At 42.0% G+C, this 15,448-nt stretch overlaps 2 non-coding genes across 2 annotated transcripts; both read left to right on the forward strand.

The window, feature by feature from the left end:
* The first annotated feature begins 4,087 nt into the window (after nucleotides 1-4,087).
* LOC140285073 (U5 spliceosomal RNA) lies at nucleotides 4,088-4,201 on the forward strand. The gene has a single exon (XR_011910273.1). It is a non-coding gene; the product is annotated as a U5 spliceosomal RNA (small nuclear RNA).
* A 10,826-nt stretch (nucleotides 4,202-15,027) lies between these two features.
* On the forward strand, nucleotides 15,028-15,141 carry LOC140285074 (U5 spliceosomal RNA). Its single transcript, XR_011910274.1, has one exon. It is a non-coding gene; the product is annotated as a U5 spliceosomal RNA (small nuclear RNA).
* The last annotated feature ends 307 nt before the right edge of the window (nucleotides 15,142-15,448 follow it).

Raw genomic sequence — 15,448 nt, forward strand, 5'->3', positions numbered from 1 at the left:
CACCTCTCCGGCTTTTGATGATGTATAGACCGGCATTCTTACCTTTTCTAACATATTTTTCAGCAATTATGGTTGGAGATTCACACCTACTCACAGCCGAACATCTCCGCTCCCGCATTTGATGGTGTATAGTCGGGCATTCTCCCCCTTTCTCATCAGCTTTTTGCAAATTATGAACTGACATTCACACCTACTTGCAGTCGAACAACTCTGCTCCCGCTTTTGATTATGTTTGGTTCGATATTCAAAACTTTTCTTAACTGTTTTTTACAAACTTTGGTCGGACGTTCACACCTTCTTGCAGCCGAACACCTCCGCTTCCGCTTTTCATGGTGTATATTCCGGCATACAAACCTTTTCTTACCTGCTTTTTACAAACCATGGTCGGACTTTCACACTTTGTTGCTAAACAACTCCACTCCCTCTTTTGATTGTGTACAGTCGGGTATTTTCACCTTTTCTTACCCGCTTTTTACCAACTATGGTCGGACATTCACACCTTCTTACAGCAGAACACCTCCGCTCCCTCTTTTGATGGTGTATGTTCGGGTATTCGAACCTCTTCTTACCCGCCTTTTACAAACTATGGTCGGACATTCAAACCTTCTTATAGCGGAACACATCCACTGCTGCTTTTGATGATGTATGGTTGGGCATTCGCACCTTTTCTTACCCATTTTTCAGTCATTATTGGTGGACATGCAGACATGCTTGCAGCTGAACACCTCCGCTCCCGCTTTTGATGGTGTATAGTCGGGCTTTCGAGCCTTATCTTCCCCGGTTTTTACAAATTATGGTTGGACATTCAGACCTTGCAGCCGAAAACCTCCGCTCCCTCTTTTGATCATACATTGTCGGGCATTCGCACCTTGTCATACCCGCTTTTTACAAACTTTAGTCAGACATTCACACCTTGCAGCTGAACCACCTCTGCTCCCTGTTTTGATCATGTATGGTCTGGCAATACTACCTTTTCTTACCCGTTTGTGAGTAATTATGGCTGGACGTTCACACCTACTTGCAGCCGAACACCACCTCTTCCGCTTTTGATGATGTATTGTTCGGCATTCTAGTCTTTTCTAACACATTTTTCAGCAATTATGGTGGGACATTCACACCTACTCACAGCCGAAAACTTCCGCTCCCACATTTGATGGTGTGTAGTCGGGCATTCTCCCCCTTTCTCATCAGCTTTTTGCAAATTATGATCTGACATTCACACCTACTTGCAGTCGAACAGCTCTGCTCCCGCTTTTGATTATGTTTGGTTGGATATTCAAAACTTTTCTTCACTGCTTTTTACAAACTTTGGTTGGACGTTCACACCTTGCAGCCGAACACCTTCGCTTCCACTTTTGATGGTATATATTCGGACTTTCGAACCTTTTCTTACCCGCTTTCTACAAACCATGGTCGGACTTTCACACCTTCTTGTAGCCGAACAACTCCGAACAAATGTAAGCTCTGTGGAGAATTAAATCACCTCTTCAGAGATTGCCCTAAATCTTTTGCCAAGAAATTAAAGACGGTAAAGTCACAGTCAAGCCAACAAAGAGAAGGACCAGAGGTGGCAGTTGGTGAACAAAATGAAGAGGTTGACCCAATAAATTCAAACTTCCCGCCAAAAGCTTGGATTGGAAGTGAGGAACATAAAGGGGAGGGGCTTGTAGAGGCCTCACCACTCAGTGCTGAAGTCTGTGAGAATTCACAGGCGGAGGGTGGAGCTACGCTAAATGAGGAGGAAGAGCAGACAGGTGAGTGTAGTGAAGATACTCACCTCCCCGAAGGTCAACAGCCGAAGAGGACGGCATCTGAGTTGTCCTCCGATTCCCCAGTGGTATCAGAGAAGAGGGGAAGGGTTAGGTCCCTTTCAGACAGTTCTTCAGTGGAAGAACCTAGAGTCTTCCCCTCCGACTCACCAAATGAGGTCTCCTTTTTAACTTTGCAATCAACACCCAGGGACTCAAAGTTAAATGCAACATTGCGTCAGAGGCCAACACCGAGAGTCCGAAAAGGAAATATAGATCACCCTACTCACTTTTCACCTAAAGAAATTAAGGAAGAGCTAGTTTCCCAAGAAATAACCTGAGTGTGTAATTTGTTTTGATAACTTAGAAAAACGAAAATGACATACCTACTTTCCTTTATCCTTTTAATGGTTCTCACCTTCTCAACACTAAATGTGAGAAGTGTGAAATCAAAGACAAGAGCCCAGAGTATTTTATCCTTCTTAGTCTCCATAAAATCAGATGTGTTTTTAATACAAGAATGTGGACTACCTTTTTCAAAAAACCATAGACAATGGGAGGAAATGTGGCCCCATTTATCGATATGGAGTGGCTCAAATCAACATAAAAATGATGGTGTGGCCATTCTAATTAAAAATCCGCATGTTCTGGTGAAAGGTAGCACAGTGGCGGACGGGCACTTTTAGCACACTTGAATTTTATGGGGCAAGACTTTAACCTCTTAAATATTTATGGTTTCAATGGAAAAAATTACAGGTATGACCTTTTAGAAGATATACAGCTTTACATGCTAGGGCAAGTACCTTTAGTTGTAGGAGGGGATTTTAACTGTATCTTGAGCAGGAAAGATAGAAAAAGAGCAGGGGGAGATTTTAAAGTGGATTTCTATTTGGACTTCGATTTTACTTCAGGGCATATGCAGGGATTTTAAGCTTACTGACTGTTTTAAAACCATGCATCCCAGAGAGGAGGGCTTCACCTGGTTTAGTCATGATGGCACCAGAGCCTCTCGCATTGATTATTTCTTTACTAGAGATTGCCCACCCACTGATGTTAGATTAACTCCTGTTTTCTTTTCAGACCACCTTATGCTCTCCTGCACCCTTTTCCCCCCTTCTGGTGTGACGGTAGGAAGTGGTCTGTGGAAACTCAACTGTTCCCTGTTGGAGGATGAAATCATAGTCAGTCAGTACAGGGAATGTTATAAAGAGTGGCAGACCTTTCAAGACCTCTACGAAACACATGCACAATCGTGGGAAATGGTGAAGGAAACGACCCAGACTTTTTTTAAACAGCAAGGTAAACGTAAAAAAAAGGAAAGAGAATAGATGTATGATGGGACTACAGAAACGCTTACAGCGCTACTTTAAACTAAATCAGTGTGGCATAGACTTTAATGAAGAAATCAAACATGTCAAAAAGGAAATGTCAGTTTTAGCAGAAATAAAGAGTAAAGGAATTTTTGTAAGAAGCAGGGAGCAGGAAATTGAGGAAGGTGAAAAATGCACACGGTACTTTATTAAGAAAGTTATAAATAAAAAGGAGTGTATTCAAAATCTAAAAAGAGAAGATGGGTTTTTAACAAAATCCACACAAGAGATGATTGAAACTGTACATACCTTTTATAGTAACATGTACAAAGAGAAACCAGTGCACTTGGAAACATCGGCAGAAATTTTAAAATTCGTTGACAAAACCGTAAAAGAGCATGCACACTTGACACAGGATTTTACTGCTTTAGAGTTAGAAAAAATGCCTAACAGGTTTTAAGAGAAGTCGAGCTCTGGGTTTAGACGGGCTTCCTGCAGAATTCTATCTGACCTTTTGGGACCTTTTATCATCAGACATTTTAGATGTTTTTAAAGATTTTGAAAAACTCGACCGACTGCCTGACAGTTTTAGAGTGGGAATAGTGACTCTACTTTTTAAAAAAATGATAAGACTGACCTAAAGAATTGGAGGCCCATCACACTTTTAAACTTTGACTGTAAACTTTTTAGCAAGGTTTTAGCGACACGGATGTCCTCTGTTTTAGAGGAGGTAATTCACCCAGACCAGGCTTGTGCCATCTCAGGGAGACAACTCACCGACAGCCTCGTACTGATTCGAGACATCATTGATTACGCTAGAGACAGAAACACCCGGCTTGTCATCTTAAATTTAGACTTTGAAAAAGCTTTTGATCGGGTCTCGCATCAATATCTCTTTCAGGTGTTGCAGCCATCGAGTAGTTCCTCCTTGGTCAGCCGAGGAGCAAGGGGGGGGGGAGCAAAGCTCACCATGGGGAAGGTGGCTATGCCAACTAGCCTGATGCCCTGCTCCCGCAGTGACGGATAATCGTACACTGGTTTCTCTTCATAACGTACAAGTCTTTCGCCTTTTACTAAAGACTTCAGTGGAGAGCAGCACTAATGAGTTGTTTCTATTTTTGGCAGGCTTTACCTTTGCGGGTGAAGCCCTTTCTGTCTGTGCAAAAGAAATCTTGTTACTGTGCAGAGTGACTTCTCTGAGTAGAGTCGCCTTACTTGTTGCGACTGCTTTGTCCTTCTTAATTACCATGTCTAGAAAGATTTAAACAAAAAAAACAACGTTGTACTTTGCAGTAAAAGAAAGAGCAAATCTAAAGTTTCAGGAATCCGAGAATAAGCTTACTTTCACGAGTTCTTCACGATTTCGGATTTTGCAATAAAATGAATTCCTTCACTCAAACTAAATTAAAACTGCTAAACCGCTAATCTGTTACATGTAAGGCAGATGTCAAATTCACCGAAATAGGATCTAAGGGTATTCGGCCAATCGAGCTGTAGCAGCTTCGGTAAAAGAGTATAAGTTGAAGAGTTTGTGAATAAAGGTGTGCGCACACATAGTGAGCTGTAGGAAAATAGGCAGGGAGCAATGCCGGCTGGGGTATATGTTCTTGTATGTTGTCTGACTGTTTGTGTCATCCTGTGTAAGTGTCCTGTTGAATGTTACATGTTTGGGCTTTGACACGCTTCACTGTGGTTGTTAACTGTGTGGTGTGTCCTGAAATGTTATATGTTTGGGCTGTGTGACATGCTTAATGCTTGTCAGTAGCTACCCACTTATTCATATATAGCAACTGACAACATAAGAAGTCCGGACATACTTTGATAGTAGTTGTAGAAGTATCCTTATTGATAATAGATAAACTAATTCATAGTGATAGAACAGTAGATGAACAGGTGCCTGCACATGTCTCACGAAAATAAAATGGGTGTATGATTGCTGACGGCAGAGCAATACTGCCAAACTTATGAGTTCTTGTGGCAAACTTGATTCAGTGTCTTGACGTGTATACGCTGTTTCGCTGACTTGATTGTCACAAGAAACAAAGTGTGTTTGATAAGATCCGACCATTTTATTACGGGAGGATCAGTATGTATGGATTCTGATGTGACTGATAACCCCATTCATATCTTAAATATCATCTAATACGTGAGACAACGCCCTGACACACAATCAAAAAAAAAAAAGAGAGAGGGGTTTTGTGTCCCCACAGTCCATAATGTAGAAAAGAGAGAAAAAAGCCTTTCTGATTTGGTGTGTGTGCTCACAGTGCAGAGTGTAGAGAAAAGAGAGAAAAGAAAGCCGTTTTGGTGTCACAGGTGTTGTGACTTACACACACATATTTCTGAATTGAGAAAATAAATCATTTTAGAGGAAGCAGTAGAGTTTAGATCCCACATTTGTTGATAGGCATTCATTTATTTTTTCTTTTAATCAGTTTTAAAGTGAATACTAACTGAGAAATGAAAAAGGTTAAGAGTTTAGAAGGTTTATGATCAGCTGAGTCTCTAAACAGAACAGCAAAGGGCTTCATTGAACATTTAAAAAAGATTCAGATTGTTAGAATATCCAGAATTTATAGGAATGGTGGTGATTACTCTTATTTTCTAGAATGGAAATAACTGCACCATGTCTGTTTTATGAATTTAAGGGGCTAAAAAGTTTTGTTCTCGTTTTTCTATGATTAACCGAATGTATGTGAGAGTCCAAACAGACAGAAGGGTTACGGCCAAGCGCTGGACCTTCCAAAAAAGATGAGACAGGCTGGACCCGTGCCATACTAGTTAAGACCTGCCTGTGGATAACAGGTTCTTTAAACTCTCACACACACAAACTCACACACACGTTCGCACACATACACCCATACACACACACATTCTTGAGCTTGCTGCAAGATTAAACCTTTGCATTAACCGACTCCAGCAACTCTGAGTCTCATTGAGAGAATTTTCTCAACAATTGGGTACTCAAACCAGATCTCGACGTTTTTTCCGCCGTCCAGGGTCGGAGCTGAAACCGTGCACGGGGGAGTCCAGTACTCCTAATGAAAGACCCCCTGCTGAATTGCGGTAATTAGGGGCCAGTGTCCACTGAAAGGGGGAAAAAGTGACGAGATCGTACTTTTGAATCAATGGCCAGAAGCCATTGGCAGTGCAGGCATCAACAATTATGGTGTTATTTCACCCATTAACACTTAAGGTACCTCATGCAGTGGCTGTGATATGGTTACTTAACAAAATATCGTTACCAGACATCTCTCCTACATAACTGTTCTTCTTTCACAGCCACACCTTGTTGTCGAGAGATGTGCTACACTTAATCCATCCACACTGCTACCTACCCCACAGATGGAAATTCTCATGATTGCATGTCAGAAATAACCATCAATGTTTTACCCAGGCCAGACTTAACTGATATACGTTATGAAAATGCAGAAATAACTATATTTATTCGACAGGTCACGCAAAAAACCCTGATGGCACAAATGCTACAGGCTTTGCAGTACTAACAGAAACTGAAGTTTTCTTAAAACAACCACTACCAAAAAATTACTCTGTTCAAGCAGTCGAATTGGTAGCTTTAACTGAAGTTTGTAAATTAAATAACAAAAAGGTTGTTAACGTTTACACTGACAGTCAGTATGCCTTCTCAACTGTACATGTGTTAACACAGCATTGGAAAAACAGGTATGTTGACATCCACAGCTAATGTATAAACTACAAATATTTTAGCATTATTAGATGTTATTCAATTGTCATCTACAATAGACTCGTATGAATGACAAGAAGGAAAACCATACTGCCAAAGACTTTGTTTAAATATGCTGCAGTATTAAGCCATGGACCATGTCATGTCCCAACAGGCATACAAACCTTTTCTTATCCGCTTTTTACAAACCATGGTCGGACTTTCACAATTTGTTGCTGAACAACTCCGCTCCCTCTTTTGATTTTTTAGAGTCGGGTATTTTCACCTTTTCTTACCCGCTTTTTACCAACTATGGTCGGACATTCAAACCTTCTTGTAGCGGAACACATCCACTCCTGCTTTTGATTATGTATGTTCGGGCCTTCGCACCTTTTCTTACCCATTTTTCAGTAATTATTGGTGGACATGCAGACCTTCTTGCAGCCGAAAACCTCCGCTCCCGCTTTTGATGGTGTATAGTCGGGCTTTCGAGCCTTCTCTTCCCCGGTTTTTACAAATTATGGTTGGATATTCAGACCTTGCAGCCGAAAACCTCCGCTCCCTCTTTTGATCATACATTGTCGGGCATTCGCACCTTGTCTTACACGCTTTTTACAAACTTTAGTCAGACATTCACACCTTGCAGCTGAACCACCTCCGCTCCCTGTTTTGATCATGTATGGTCTGGCAATACTACCTTTTCTTACCCGTTTGTGAGTAATTATGGCTGGACGTTCACACCTACTTGCAGCCAAACACCACCTCTCCCGCTTTTGATGATGTATTGTTCGGCATTCTAGTCTTTTCTAACACATTTTTCAGAAATTATGGTGGGACATTCACACCTACTCACAGCCGAAAACTTCCGCTCCCACATTTGATGGTGTATAGTCGGGCATTCTCCCCCTTTCTCATCAGCTTTTTGCAAATTATGATCTGACATTCACACCTACTTGCATTCGAACAGCTCTGCTCCTGGTTTTGATTATGTTTGGTTGGATATTCGAACCTTTTCTTAACTGCTTTTTACCAACTATGGTTGGACATTCACACCTTCTTACAGCAGAACACCTCCGCTCCCTCTTTTGATGGTGTATGTTCGGGCATTCGAACCTCTTCTTACCCGTCTTTTACAAACTATGGTCGGACATTCAAACCTTCTTATAGCGGAACACATCCACTCCTGCTTTTGATTATGTATGGTTGGGCATTCGCACCTTTTCTTACCCATTTTTCAGTCATTATTGGTGGACATGCAGACCTTCTTGCAGCTGAACACCTCCGCTCCCGCTTTTGATGGTGTATAGTCGGGCTTTCGAGCCTTTTCTTCCCCGGTTTTTACAAATTATGGTTGGACATTCAGACCTTGCAGCCGAAAACCTCCGCTCCTTCTTTTGATCATACATTGTCGGGCATTCGCAACTTGTCATACCCGCTTTTTACAAACTTTAGTCAGACATTCACACCTTGCAGCTGAACCACCTCCGCTCCCTGTTTTGATCATGTATGGTCTGGCAATACTACCTTTTCTTACCCGTTTGTGAGTAATTATGGCTGGACGTTCACACCTACTTGCAGCCGAACACCACCTCTCCCGCTTTTGATGATGTATTGTTCGGCATTCTAGTATTTTCTAACACATTTTTCAGAAATTATGGTGGGAGATTCACACCTACTCACAGCCGAAAACTTCCGCTCCCACATTTGATGGTGTATAGTCGGGCATTCTCCCCCTTTCTCATCAGCTTTTTGCAAATTATGATCTGACATTCACACCTACTTGCAGTCGAACAGCTCTGCTCCCGCTTTTGATTATGTTTGGTTGGATATTCGAAACTTTTCTTAATTGCTTTTTTAAAACTTTGGTTGGACGTTCACACCTTCTTGCAGCCGAACACCTTCGCTTCCACTTTTGATGGTATATATTCGGACTTTCGAACCTTTTCTTACCCGCTTTCTACAAACCATGGTCGGACTTTCACACCTTCTTGTAGCCGAACAACTCCGCTCCCGCTATTGATTGTGTACAATCTGGTATTTTAACCTTTTCTTACCCGCTTTTTACCAATTATGGTCGGACATTCACACCTTCTTACAGCGGAACACCTCTGCTCCCTCTTTTGATGGTGTATGTTCAGGCATTCGAACCTTTTCTTACCCGCTTTTTACAAACTATGGTCGGACATTCAAACCTTCTTGTAGCCGAACACATCCACTCTTGCTTTTGATGATGTATGGTTGGGCATTCGCACCTTTTCTTACCCATTTTCCAGTAATTATGGGTGGACATTCGCACCTTCTTGCAGCTGAACCACCTCCGCTCCCTGTTTTGATCATGTATGGTCTGGCAATACTACCTTTTCTTACCCGTTTGTGAGTAATTATGGCTGGACGTTCACACCTACTTGCAGCCGAACACCACCTCTCCCGCTTTTGATGATGTATTGTTCGGCATTCTAGTCTTTTCTAACACATTTTTCAGAAATTATGGTGGGAGATTCACACCTACTCACAGCCGAAAACTTCCGCTCCCACATTTGATGGTGTATAGTCGGGCATTCTCCCCCTTTCTCATCAGCTTTTTGCAAATTATGATCTGACATTCACACCTACTTGCAGTCGAACAGCTCTGCTCCCGCTTTTGATTATGTTTGGTTGGATATTCGAAACTTTTCTTAATTGCTTTTTTAAAACTTTGGTTGGACGTTCACACCTTCTTGCAGCCGAACACCTTCGCTTCCACTTTTGATGGTATATATTCGGACTTTCGAACCTTTTCTTACCCGCTTTCTACAAACCATGGTCGGACTTTCACACCTTCTTGTAGCCGAACAACTCCGCTCCCGCTATTGATTGTGTACAATCTGGTATTTTAACCTTTTCTTACCCGCTTTTTACCAATTATGGTCGGACATTCACACCTTCTTACAGCGGAACACCTCTGCTCCCTCTTTTGATGGTGTATGTTCAGGCATTCGAACCTTTTCTTACCCGCTTTTTACAAACTATGGTCGGACATTCAAACCTTCTTGTAGCCGAACACATCCACTCTTGCTTTTGATGATGTATGGTTGGGCATTCTCACCTTTTCTTACCCATTTTCCAGTAATTATGGGTGGACATTCGCACCTTCTTGCAGCTGAACCACCTCCGCTCCCTGTTTTGATCATGTATGGTCTGGCAATACTACCTTTTCTTACCCGTTTGTGAGTAATTATGGCTGGACATTCACACCTACTTGCAGCTGAACACCACCTCTCCGGCTTTTGATGATGTATGGACCGGCATTCTTACCTTTTCTAACATATTTTTCAGCAATTATGGTTGGAGATTCACACCTACTCACAGCCGAACATCTCCGCTCCCGCATTTGATGGTGTATAGTCGGGCATTCTCCCCCTTTCTCATCAGCTTTTTGCACATTATGAACTGACATTCATACTTACTTGCAGTCGAACAGCTCTGCTCCCGCTTTTGATTATGTTTGGTTCGATATTCGAAACTTTTCTTCACTGCTTTTTACAAACTTTGGTTGGACGTTCACACCTTCTTGCAGCCGAACACCTTCGCTTCCACTTTTGATGGTATATATTCGGACTTTCGAACCTTTTCTTACCCGCTTTCTACAAACTATGGTCGGACATTCAAACCTTCTTATAGCGGAACACATCCAATGCTGCTTTTGATGATGTATGGTTGGGCATTCGCACCTTTTCTTACCCATTTTTCAGTCATTATTGGTGGACATTCGCACCTTCTTGCAGCTGAACAAATCCTCTCCCGCTTATAATCATGTGCGATTTGATATTCGAAAATTTTCTTTCATGTTTTAAAACAATTATTGATCGACATTCAAATCATCTTGTAGCCGAAGACATCCACTCCTTCTTTTGATGATGTATGGTTCGGCATTCGCACCCTTTTTTTACCCATTTTTCAGGAATTATGGGTGGACATTCAGACCTTCTTTTAGCCGAAAACATCCGCTACCTCTTTTGATCATACATTGTCGGGCATTCGCACCTTGTCTTACCCGCTTTTTATAAACTTTAGTCGGACATTCACACCTTCTTGCAGCTGAACCACCTCCGCTCCCTGTTTTTGATGATGTATGGTCTGGCAATACTACCTTTTCTTACCCGTTTGTGAGTAATTATGGCTGGACATTCACACCTACTTGCAGCCGAACACCACCTCTCCGGCTTTTGATGATGTATAGACTGGCATTCTTACCTTTTCTAACATATTTTTCAGCAATTATGGTTGGAGATTCACACCTACTCACAGCCAAACATCTCCGCTCCCGCATTTGATGGTGTATAGTCGGGCATTCTCCCCCTTTCTCATCAGCTTTTTGCAAATTATGAACTGACATTCACACCTACTTGCAGTCGAGCAGCTCTGCTCCCGCTTTTGATTATGTTTGGTTCGATATTCGAAACTTTTCTTCACTGCTTTTTACAAACTTTGGTCGGACGTTCACACCTTCTTGCAGCCGAACACCTCCGCTTCCGCTTTTGATGGTGTATATTCGGGCATACAAACCTTTTCTTACCTGCTTTTTACAAACCATGGTCGGACTTTCACACTTTGTTGCTAAACAACTCCGCTCCCTCTTTTGATTGTGTACAGTCGGGTATTTTCACCTTTTCTTACCCGCTTTTTACCAACTATGGTCGGACATTCACACCTTCTTACAGCAGAACACCTCCGCTCCCTTTTTTGATGGTGTATGTTCGGGCATTAGAACCTCTTCTTACCCGCCTTTTACAAACTATGGTCGGACATTCAAACCTTCTTATAGCGGAACACATCCACTGCTGCTTTTGATGATGTATGGTTGGGCATTCGCACCTTTTCTTACCCATTTTTCAGTCATTATTGGTGGACATGCAGACATGCTTGCAGCCGAAAACCTCCGCTCCCGCTTTTGATGGTGTATAGTCGGGCTTTCGAGCCTTATCTTCCCCGGTTTTTACAAATTATGGTTGGACATTCAGACCTTGCAGCCGAAAACCTCCGCTCCCTCTTTTGATCATACATTGTCGGGCATTCGCACCTTGTCATACCCGCTTTTTACAAATTTTAGTCAGACATTCACACCTTGCAGCTGAACCACCTCCGCTCCCTGTTTTGATCATGTATGGTCTGGCAATACTACCTTTTCTTACCCGTTTGTGAGTAATTATGGCTGGACGTTCACACCTACTTGCAGCCGAACACCACCTCTCCCGCTTTTGATGATGTATTGTTCGGCATTCTAGTCTTTTCTAACACATTTTTCAGAAATTATGGTGGGACATTCACACCTACTCACAGCCGAAAACTTCCGCTCCCACATTTGATGGTGTGTAGTCGGGCATTCTCCCCCTTTCTCATCAGCTTTTTGCAAATTATGATCTGACATTCACACCTACTTGCAGTCGAACAGCTCTGCTCCCGCTTTTGATTATGTTTGGTTGGATATTCGAAACTTTTCTTAACTGCTTTTTACAAACTTTGGTTGGACGTTCACACCTTGCAGCCGAACACCTTCGCTTCCACTTTTGATGGTATATATTCGGACTTTCGAACCTTTTCTTACCCGCTTTCTACAAACCATGGTCGGACTTTCACACCTTCTTGTAGCCGAACAACTCCGAACAAATGTAAGCTCTGTGGAGAATTAAATCACCTCTTCAGAGATTGCCCTAAATCTTTTGCCAAGAAATTAAAGACGGTAAAGTCACAGTCAAGCCAACAAAGAGAAGGACCAGAGGTGGCAGTTGGTGAACAAAATGAAGAGGTTGACCCAATAAATTCAAACTTCCCGCCAAAAGCTTGGATTGGAAGTGAGGAACATAAAGGGGAGGGGCCTGTAGAGGCCTCACCACTCAGTGCTGAAGTCTGTGAGAATTCACAGGCAGAGGGTGGAGCTACGCTAAATGAGGAGGAAGAGCAGACAGGTGAGTGTAGTGAAGATACTCACCTCCCCGAAGGTCAACAGCCGAAGAGGACGGCATCTGAGTTGTCCTCCGATTCCCCAGTGGTATCAGAGAAGAGGGGAAGGGTTAGGTCCCTTTCAGACAGTTCTTCAGTGGAAGAACCTAGAGTCTTCCCCTCCGACTCACCAAATGAGGTCTCCGTTTTAACTTTAGCTCTGCAATCAACACCCAGGGACTCAAAGTTAAATGCAACATTGCGTCAGAGGCCAACACCGAGAGTCCGAAAAGGAAATATAGATCACCCTACTCACTTTTCACCTAAAGAAATTAAGGAAGAGCTAGTTTCCCAAGAAATAACCTGAGTGTGTAATTTGTTTTGATAACTTAGAAAAACGAAAATGACATACCTACTTTCCTTTATCCTTTTCATGGTTCTCACCTTCTCAACACTAAATGTGAGAAGTGTGAAATCAAAGACAAGAGCCCAGAGTATTTTATCCTTCTTAGTCTCCATAAAATCAGATGTGTTTTTAATACAAGAATGTGGACTACCTTTTTCAAAAAACCATAGACAATGGGAGGAAATGTGGCCCCATTTATCGATATGGAGTGGCTCAAATCAAAATAAAAATGATGGTGTGGCCATTCTAATTAAAAATCCGCATGTTCTGGTGAAAGGTAGCACAGTGGCGGACGGGCACTTTTAGCACACTTGAATTTTATGGGGCAAGACTTTAACCTCTTAAATATTTATGGTTTCAATGGAAAAAATTACAGGTATGACCTTTTAGAAGATATACAGCTTTACATGCTAGGGCAAGTACCTTTAGTTGTAGGAGGGGATTTTAACTGTATCTTGAGCAGGAAAGATAGAAAAAGAGCAGGGGGAGATTTTAAAGTGGATTTCTATTTGGACTTCGATTTTACTTCAGGGCATATGCAGGGATTTTAAGCTTACTGACTGTTTTAAAACCATGCATCCCAGAGAGGAGGGCTTCACCTGGTTTAGTCATGATGGCACCAGAGCCTCTCGCATTGATTATTTCTTTACTAGAGATTGCCCACCCACTGATGTTAGATTAACTCCTGTTTTCTTTTCAGACCACCTTATGCTCTCCTGCACCCTTTCCCCCCCTTCTGGTGTGACGGTAGGAAGTGGTCTGTGGAAACTCAACTGTTCCCTGTTGGAGGATGAAATCATAGTCAGTCAGTACAGGGAATGTTATAAAGAGTGGCAGACCTTTCAAGACCTCTACGAAACACATGCACAATCGTGGGAAATGGTGAAGGAAACGACCCAGACTTTTTTTAAACAGCAAGGTAAACGTAAAAAAAGGAAAGAGAATAGATGTATGATGGGACTACAGAAACGCTTACAGCGCTACTTTAAACTAAATCAGTGTGGCATAGACTTTAATGAAGAAATCAAACATGTCAAAAAGGAAATGTCAGTTTTAGCAGAAATAAAGAGTAAAGGAATTTTTGTAAGAAGCAGGGAGCAGGAAATTGAGGAAGGTGAAAAATGCACACGGTACTTTATTAAGAAAGTTATAAATAAAAAGGAGTGTATTCAAAATCTAAAAAGAGAAGATGGGTTTTTAACAAAATCCACACAAGAGATGATTGAAACTGTACATACCTTTTATAGTAACATGTACAAAGAGAAACCAGTGCACTTGGAAACATCGGCAGAAATTTTAAAATTCGTTGACAAAACCGTAAAAGAGCATGCACACTTGACACAGGATTTTACTGCTTTAGAGTTAGAAAAAATGCCTAACAGGTTTTAAGAGAAGTCGAGCTCTGGGTTTAGACGGGCTTCCTGCAGAATTCTATCTGACCTTTTGGGACCTTTTATCATCAGACATTTTAGATGTTTTTAAAGATTTTGAAAAACTCGACCGACTGCCTGACAGTTTTAGAGTGGGAATAGTGACTCTACTTTTTAAAAAAATGATAAGACTGACCTAAAGAATTGGAGGCCCATCACACTTTTAAACTTTGACTGTAAACTTTTTAGCATGGTTTTAGCGACACGGATGTCCTCTGTTTTAGAGGAGGTAATTCACCCAGACCAGGCTTGTGCCATCTCAGGGAGACAACTCACCGACAGCCTCGTACTGATTCGAGACATCATTGATTACGCTAGAGACAGAAACACCCGGCTTGTCATCTTAAATTTAGACTTTGAAAAAGCTTTTGATCGGGTCTCGCATCAATATCTCTTTCAGGTGTTGCAGCCATCGAGTAGTTCCTCCTTGGTCAGCCGAGGAGCAAGGGGGGGGGGGAGCAAAGCTCACCATGGGGAAGGTGGCTATGCCAACTAGCCTGATGCCCTGCTCCCGCAGTGACGGATAATCGTACACTGGTTTCTCTTCATAACGTACAAGTCTTTCGCCTTTTACTAAAGACTTCAGTGGAGAGCAGCACTAATGAGTTGTTTCTATTTTTGGCAGGCTTTACCTTTGCGGGTGAAGCCCTTTCTGTCTGTGCAAAAGAAATCTTGTTACTGTGCAGAGTGACTTCTCTGAGTAGAGTCGCCTTACTTGTTGCGACTGCTTTGTCCTTCTTAATTACCATGTCTAGAAAGATATAAACAAAAAAAAACAACGTTGTACTTTGCAGTAAAAGAAAGAGCAAATCTAAAGTTTCAGGAATCCGAGAATAAGCTTACTTTCACGAGTTCTTCACGATTTCGGATTTTGCAATAAAATGAATTCCTTCACTCAAACTAAATTAAAACTGCTAAACCGCTAATCTGTTACATGTAAGGCAGATGTC

Source organism: Leuresthes tenuis, unplaced genomic scaffold (assembly GCF_036924035.1).
Source record: "Leuresthes tenuis unplaced genomic scaffold, fLeuTen1.0.hap1 SCAF_24, whole genome shotgun sequence".
Lineage (NCBI taxonomy): Eukaryota > Metazoa > Chordata > Actinopteri > Atheriniformes > Atherinopsidae > Leuresthes > Leuresthes tenuis.